This window comes from Macrobrachium rosenbergii, chromosome 43, assembly GCF_040412425.1.
Source record: "Macrobrachium rosenbergii isolate ZJJX-2024 chromosome 43, ASM4041242v1, whole genome shotgun sequence".
NCBI lineage: Eukaryota > Metazoa > Arthropoda > Malacostraca > Decapoda > Palaemonidae > Macrobrachium > Macrobrachium rosenbergii.
Window position 1 is genome coordinate 47,501,625 of NC_089783.1, and position 8,514 is coordinate 47,510,138.

An 8,514-nucleotide genomic window follows, 5' to 3' on the forward strand; every position below is an offset into this window, starting at 1 on the left:
TTTGTGCTCTCACCTTAACCTTTATCTGTCATCTGTCTATCTATTCTTCTTTTATATTCTTCTCTTCATGCAGTTTTAAAGTATTCCCCTTCCACCATGACATGAAAATTCCTTGTCGTGTGGAAATAATCCAAATACAAGCTGGAAAAATTTGTATTATCATGAACACTAGTTTTAAAAATATTAATAAAAGACGCCAGGCGTCTCTGTAAAAGGCGTGGCCATCATTCCCACTTTGCCAAAACAGAAATTCAGAGACCTCTGAGGAATAATCCAGGCTCTGCCAGTGTAAAATAAGATTAAATAAAATTCAAAAACTCTGTTTTCCTATAATCTATATTGACTGAAACTTCAATAAAACCTAAAACGATAAATCAAATTTATGATCATCCACAGAGACAAAACAATGAAAGAATTCATTTTTGCAGATGCTTGCCAAATATCATTGGACCTCATCATTATCATTGGTCGTTCATTAGCTTTAAATTTCCCTATATTAAATAATGTTAAGAAAAATAAGTTAGTAATTCATTTGAGAGAGAGAGAGAGAGTGAGACAGACAGAAAGAGAGAGAGACAGACAGACAGACAGACAGACAGACAGAGAGGGAGAGAGAGACAAAGAGAGAGAGAGAGAGAGAGAGAGAGAGGGAGAGAGAGGATAGACAGAGACATAGAGAGAGAGACAGACAGACAGAGACAGACACAGAGAGAGAGGAGAGAGAGAGAGAGAGAGAGAGAGAGAGAGAGAGAGAGAGGGGAGAGAGAGAAAGAGAGAGAGAGAGGAGAGACAGAGAGAGAGAGAGAGAGAGAGAGAGAGAGAGAGAGAGAGAGAGAGAGACAGAGAGGGAGAGAGATAGAAAGAGAGAGAGAGACAGAGAGGGAGAGAGATAGAAAGAGAGAGAGAGACAGAGAGGGAGAGAGATAGAAAGAGAGAGAGAGACAGAGAGGGAGAGAGATAGAAAGAGAGAGAGAGACAGAGAGGGAGAGAGAGAGAAAGAGAGAGAGAGAGAGAGAGGAGAGAGATACAGAAAGAGAGAGAGGGAGACAGACGTGTCTTTTGTTCTAGTACGAAAGTAAAAAGTCAAGAATAATGCATGATTGTCAGCTTAGGCTTAAAGACAAGTAAACATTTTTTTTATCGAGGTTTTATAGGAACAGTGTAGTTAAGTCCGAGAATTCTTTATCCTTTCCTTAACGCTTCACCTAATTATAAATTTTCTAATGATTCCTTTTTTTTGGCTACTACGTTTTATCTTGCTTTTTACTACTACTATCGTCTTCATCCGTAACCGTCCAGTTGAATTTTAATCACCACTCTCTCTCTCTCTCTCTCTCTCTCTCTCTCTCTCTCTCTCTCTCTCTCTCTCACACACACACACACACATCTCACAAAAGAGCAAAAAGCCATACTCTTCTATCCTATCATCCTCCTCCTCCTCCTCCTCCTCCTCCTCTTCTTCTTCTTCTTCTTCTTCTTCGTCTTCTTCTTCTTCTTCTGTAAGCATCCTAAATCTCTGAGCAACTCCAAGACGCAGCATCATCACACTGATTCAAGGCCGAGTAATAAAAGTCAAGGTAAGAAATGTAAATATGTCTTTTTTGTTTGTTTCGTATTTTTTTTATTTAAAGGTTAGGAAGCTGGCGCGTCCTTTTAAAAGTGTAAAGCTTAAAACGCACAGGCAGATGAATACCCAAGCTGACGTCCCTAGCTACTAAGTTCATCATTCGTGACAGTGCATTTGCATAATGTGTTAAATCTAATTCCAATGTGATGATCAAAGTACGTGCGCGCGGTTTACTTCAGGAAGTGATATCCCGAGTATAGTGTGTGTGTGTATGTATGCATATATGTATATATATATATATATATATATATATATATATATATATATATATATATATATATATATATATATATATATAACTATATATATAAATTTATATATATATATATAATATATTTATATAAATATATATATATATATATATATATATATATATATATATATATTCATATATATATATATATATATGTATATATATAATATATATACATGTATATATATTATATGTATATAATATACATATACATATATATGCGTATATATATAATATATATACATATATGTGTGTGTGTACACGAAGCACCATATACTTCTTAAAGATAGAAAATAAGAATAAAGCAAGATTATGATACAAAGAGAAGAATATAACTTATAAAGTAGTAGCAACGCATTGACAAAAAAAAAGTCTCTTTTCAATAGCCCTTTTGCACTCGCCGACGGCCACATCATAACCCCGCAGCCCCAACATGAATCCCTCCCAGCAAATCCACCCATCCCACGTAGGCGTAACAAAGCCCCATTCCTCATACATCTATATCCAGTCCCCGTTAGACCACTCCGCCCTCCGAACGAAGTTCCCACCTTGACAAGGTAACAGGGCTATTAGCTGTGGGAGGTGACCTTGAAAATACTACATCGACTCTATAAAACAAACAGACAGAGTGGTAAACAATGCCCCAGTAGTCATTTTTGGTATCCATCAACGAACGAATTTTATTTTTCAAGTTTGCGCTCCCTTCCACCCCGAGACCAGGTCTCGTATGCAGGTGAGAGGAGAAGAAGAAGAAGAAGAAGAGCCGTTTTCCTTGGATGATGATAACATTTTCTATGCTTGAATGGTGACGCATATGATAATAATGATGATGAGGTGTTCTGAAGATACCGGCCAAGTCTTTGAGCGTGTGTACGCATAAGGGTAAGATTATGTGTATGTGTGGTGTACGTGTGTATGTGTATGAGTATGTGTGCGTGAGTGAGCGTACATATGCTAGCCCTCATGTTTCGTAGACGAAGTTTATCATTTTACATCTTGAATGTTGGATTACCTTTATTTTAGTGGTAGATTTTGCTAAAATGTTCTTAGAGGGACTATCTTTCTGTAAATAGATGTATGAATATTTTTTCCCGTAAACGTATATATATACACACGTATACAGTATATGCATGTTTGTGTGTTTGGTGAAAAACGTATACCTGTCTATATATATATATATATATATATATATATATATATATATATATATATATATATATATATATATATATATGTGTGTGTGTGTGTGTGTGTGTGTGTCTGTGTGTGCATGTATGTATGTACTTATATTTGTGGTGCGTGTGCGTGTATGTGTTGAATCACTGCTGAAACGTCCTACAGGTATATACATACTCGTAAGCCCCGGGTACGAAAGTAATAAACATGACCTTCAAGAATCTCCAATTAATCAAATTACAACCGAATTAACTGCGATCAGGAAGTGATTACGACCCCAGAGATAAGAAAGAAGAAGAAGAAAGAGAAGAACAAGAACAAGAACAATGGTTACGTTAATTATCAAACTCTTTCTTAAAAGCGCCTCCGGTCAGCTCGGATGGGAAGTCGGTGATGAACGCAGCAAAAACGCTCATTCCCTTTAACCTTTGTTCTTTGGTTCCCTGCGAGTTCTTCCGGTTTAGAAAGTTTAACGAACGAGCGTGCACCAGAAAAAAAAAAAATCATGAAAAACGGCGGAATAAACAAGCGGGGAAACCGATAAAAACGATAGCTCGTAGGAACTTCGATTGCCTGAGAGAGATCCTTCGCTATGGTTCACGACGCTATTCTGGCGTCTTTGGTTTCTCAAGTTCTTTCAAGGTGATTATTATTATTATTATTATTATTATTATTATTATTATTATTATTATTATTATTCAGAAGATGAATCTTATTCATACGGAACAAGTCCTCAGGGGCCACTGACTTGGAATTCGAGCTTTCAAAGAATATGATGTTTATAAGAGATAAGTGACAGAAGATAATGGGAAATACGGAATGACATCAGTCATTAGCGGATGGCGGGGGCGGGGGGCGGAACCTGGGCACGTGCCCCCTATGAAGAATAATGACAAAATAATAATATTGAAGATTTAGATAATAATAACATAAATGAGAAATATAGAAATGGGAAAAATAATAAATCTATTATAGAAATAATATACATATATATATATACATATGTATATATATGTATGAATATGAAAATTGGTGGCCCCCAAAGAAATTTTTCTGGATCAGCCAGTGACATCAGTTATTAAAAAAGAAAATATTAACAAATTATTAATACACAGATAAAAATATAAGTAATTATCAAAATCCAAGGGTTCTCACTTTTTCCAGAGATTACTCACAGCTTGGTAAAAAAAAAAAAATATTCGACTTTGCTGTGCAACAAACCATCTCTTGTAGACAAGACGACGCATCGTAAAATAGTAAGAAGAATGTACCAATTATGTTTTTATTTGTCCCGACTTTCTGAGGAAGGATAGTTTGTGTTCTTTCATTGTGTGTCATTCAGAGATATTATAATTATACGCGAGGGTTTTTGCGAGATAAAAAAAAATTAATATCATTTGTCAGTGTTAGTTTTAGTAAATCATGACGAGTTTCATTACTGGTAATATCATTGTGCGTTGTAATCTCACTTTTGCTACCATTGATACACTACTACTGAAGCTTTTACTATTATTATTATACACACAGACACACACACACACACACACACACACATACATATATATATATATATATATATATATATATATATATATATATATATATATATATATATATATATATATATATATATAACTGAGATGGTACGATCCGAAACTTTATGCACAAAAGTTCTGCGACTGGATATGAACGGTTTATTTTCATCTTCGATAATAATAATAATAATAATAATAATAATAATAATAATAATAATAATAATAATAATAATAATAATAATATTATTATTATTATTATTATTATTATTATTATTATTATTATTATCATTATCATTATTATTATTTTTTCGGTCGATCACAGTCATCCTATTCGACTGGTTTTTTTTTTTATGTGTGGGGTTCCGGGGTGCATCCTGCCTCCTTAGGAGTCCATCACTTTTCTCACTAAGTGAACTGTTTCACCTTGGGGCACACTCTTCTGAATGAGTCCTGGAGCTACTTCGGTACCTAGTTATTCCAGATTCCTCTTCAGGGATCTTGGGATCGTGCCTAGTGTTCCTATGATTATGGGTACAATTTCCAGTGGCATATCCCATATCCTTCTTATTTCGATTTTCAGGTCTTGATACTTGTCAATTTTTTCTCTTTCTTTCTCCTCTACTCTGATACCATAGTCCCACAGGATCTTTGCCTGATCATTTTCTATCACTCCCATAGGCTGGTGTTCGTGCCACTTATTATTATTATTATTATTATATTATTATTATTATTATTATTATTATTATTATTATTATTATTATTATTATTATTATTATTATTATTAAGACACGTTTAAAAGAAAAAAGAAAGAAAAAAATTATTATTATATCATTATTATTATTATTATGAATATTATTATTTAAATATTATTATTATTATTGCACACAGACATTTTTATATAAAACATGTGGAATAACACACACACATATATACATACACACACATATATATATATATATATATATATATATATATATATATATATATATATATATATATATATATATATATATATATATATATATATATAGGTTAGTATCTGTGTATGTTACACAAACATGAAAGATACCTGATTTATGACTGTACATATTTCCAGTTAACAAAAATTGTACATTCGCAAGGACTACAGGAAAGGTACAAATTAGCATACAGGAGGCCACGCTCGTTCCAAGAATGGCAAAGGCCACTGAACTAACCAGATGACCTTACAAAAGCCCTTTTGATAACGACTTTCGTATTAAATCCCAAATACATGTCTCAAAAAGAGTAATTTTCCTTCAACAAACAAAGGGCTAAACATAGTTCGAGGTGTAAATCGGAACACAAGGCTGAAAGTCGGGGAAACGCAGAGGGGGTGAGCGACCATAACAGAAATACGAGCAGGAAGGCTCCCGTCTAAATTAGGCAATATTGTGTACGAGGTATTTAGCGAATGCCTACAGGCCTGAGATAGCCTTCCTTCTGCTCCTAATGCAAGGTGTCAGTTGGCTCTTAAACAATTTGAACGATTTGGGGCTGCAAATATTGCTAATGAACGATTGCGGTCAAACTTGATCATTCTAGTTTCGAGTCCTACACTTGTGACATTATTATACGTCTAAACTTGACCATCGTCTCAGCAAAATATTGTCATCCAGGAACACAAAATAGATTTTCGACAGATTTTTGTTACTCTTCTAAGCTCTTGGGGAAATTTAATTAGAACTCTTAGTAAACCTAAAAATTACAAGTGAAATCAAACTAACGTTCACATAGCGCTCAAAATCTAACTGCAATCGATTGCATTTGATTTGAAGTTTTTCAAAAATTTATTGATTGGCGCTAGTGCTACAAAAATTACAGAATATAGTCATTATAACTGAAGTAAATGACATGCTCTTTGATGACTTTTCATTTAATCCATATGAATTATTGCATCACAACTAGACCGAAAATCAGCTCTTAAAATTATTTTGTAGAAGATCATGAATGACATAACCAATTACAATATTTGCTATCCGTGAAGCATACTTCAAAAAAAAAGTACGTTACGTTACCTTAATTTCAAAACACTTGAATGTTGACTAGATAATAACGAGAAGGAGGAACGTCACAGATAAAAGCGACAGTGAGGACACCGGTGAGGTTTCTCACAGAGTCCAAACTACCAAACCAAAGAAAGAGAAAAACTTGCTTTATTAACCACAAGGTAGAATATGATTAATTTGTCCTTTCCCAAGCGACATTTTCCCTTCCCGAGGCATTGTGTGATTAACTTCTCCCTCTTTAATGAAAAAAGCAGAACCCCTGCAAGGTAGAATTCATTCCCCAAGAGGAACCCTCGGGGGATTAACTAATCTATCCTTGATGTTTTCTGGAATTTACTCTCGTTTTCACCTCCTAATTGTCTTGAATTCTTCTAAGGAGGGAATCATTTATTTGCAATTTTGGGTCACCTGTCCAGAGAAAGAAGGGGAAATTCGAGGCCGGTCGTTCAAGAACATCAAGAATAGCAAATCAGATTTCATTTTTCCTTCAGATCTTCGAGACTGTCAAGATGAAAGAAATAATCTACCACAGGTGCTTAATAGTAATTTGGATAACTTGAGGACAGTACCATAAGGTCTCTCAAAATCCTGGGCTATAAAGATATCCACTACAAATGTATCTGTTAGTCGCAGGAGCTTTAGCCCATTTTACAAAGTTCCTCTAGAAGTTTAAGGTATAAGGACGAAGGGGCTGTTAATAAACCTCAAAAGCTCTTGGGGACAAACATGTAATATGCATTATTTATCGCCCTACCCTGACCTAACCTGGAAAACGGCGGTTAAGATAAGCAAACATAGTCCAGAGGGCTGGTCTCACTAAATACCCAATAACAACATATAAACACGTCCATTACTGAGATATGGTCATATCTAAGCAGGAAAGCTGAGTGCTTAACTAATCTTACCTTAAACGCAGTCTGAGATTAGAATCCACAATTACGGCGATTTCTTCCGAACTTATGGCCACTTTTCAGAACAGATATGGCTTGATGTTCAGAACCAATCCATTGATAATGATGAATATATCGAGGATGTATGCTTCAGGGTTTTAAAGCAAATGGTGTTTCATCACTGAGTTGTTTCTTGTATGTAAGATTTGTGTCGTTCACTTGGCGGATAATGTTGTGGGTTGCTGTTATCCAGCGGCTACAATGTAAGGGTCCGGCGTAAATTGTGCTGTTCCGTCCTAATAAAAATCAAAGTAAGAATATACGAAGGAAAAATGTCCTCATTCGTTAGATTTACACTTCAACTGTGAAAAAAGATAAACAGTTAAATTTTGTTTTCTTTTAAATCACGGAACTGCCGACGTTGTTCGTGCATTTCCTTTAAGTTCCTCGCCACAAAACGGTTAAGCGGAAATGTTAGACCCAGTAACCCACCTCTGAGCCAATGCAACACTGAAGGGCTACACTTAAAAAAAAAAAAAAAAAACTTCGCGTTTACCACTAACAATCGAGACTCCACCTTAAACCTTGCTTCAAGGCCCAGAGACAAGACAATCGCTCGGGGTTAGAGGAGGAGGAGGAGGAGGTAGAGGAGGAGAATGCAAGAAATGAGCTGACCAAGTCCGTGAGTGAATGTGTTTTAGTGGGACTCGAAGTCGCCTTTCTTCTTCTTCTTCTTCTTCTTCTTCTTCTTCCGTGTTTCTTCTTTCCCCTAACCGTCCTTGTGTGGGGTACCTCAGCACTCTTTCGCGCGTCCTTCTTTAGCCGCCTTATCGACCAATTGGTTTACGCCTGGCTAAGTTCGAGAGAGAGAGAGAGAGCGACGAGCCTCTTTGAGAGATGGGGATCTTCAGGAGCCGTTTCTTTCAAATACTAATGAACGCTCAGATGGGCCTGAAGATGACGGTGGCGCCCTTCCAAGGACACCGGAGTCTGGCCCCCCGTCAAG

General features: G+C 35.7%; 1 protein-coding gene across 1 annotated transcript in view; it reads right to left on the minus strand.

Annotated features, from left to right (window-relative positions):
• Positions 1 to 8,020, minus strand: part of LOC136828867 (uncharacterized) — a 243,341-nt gene extending 235,321 nt beyond the window's left edge. Inside the window, exon 1 of the mRNA XM_067087146.1 lies at positions 7,524 to 8,020. The gene's annotated coding sequence lies outside the window, so the exon portion shown is untranslated. The remainder of the gene's footprint in view (positions 1 to 7,523) is intronic.
• Between the last annotated feature and the right edge of the window lie 494 nt (positions 8,021 to 8,514).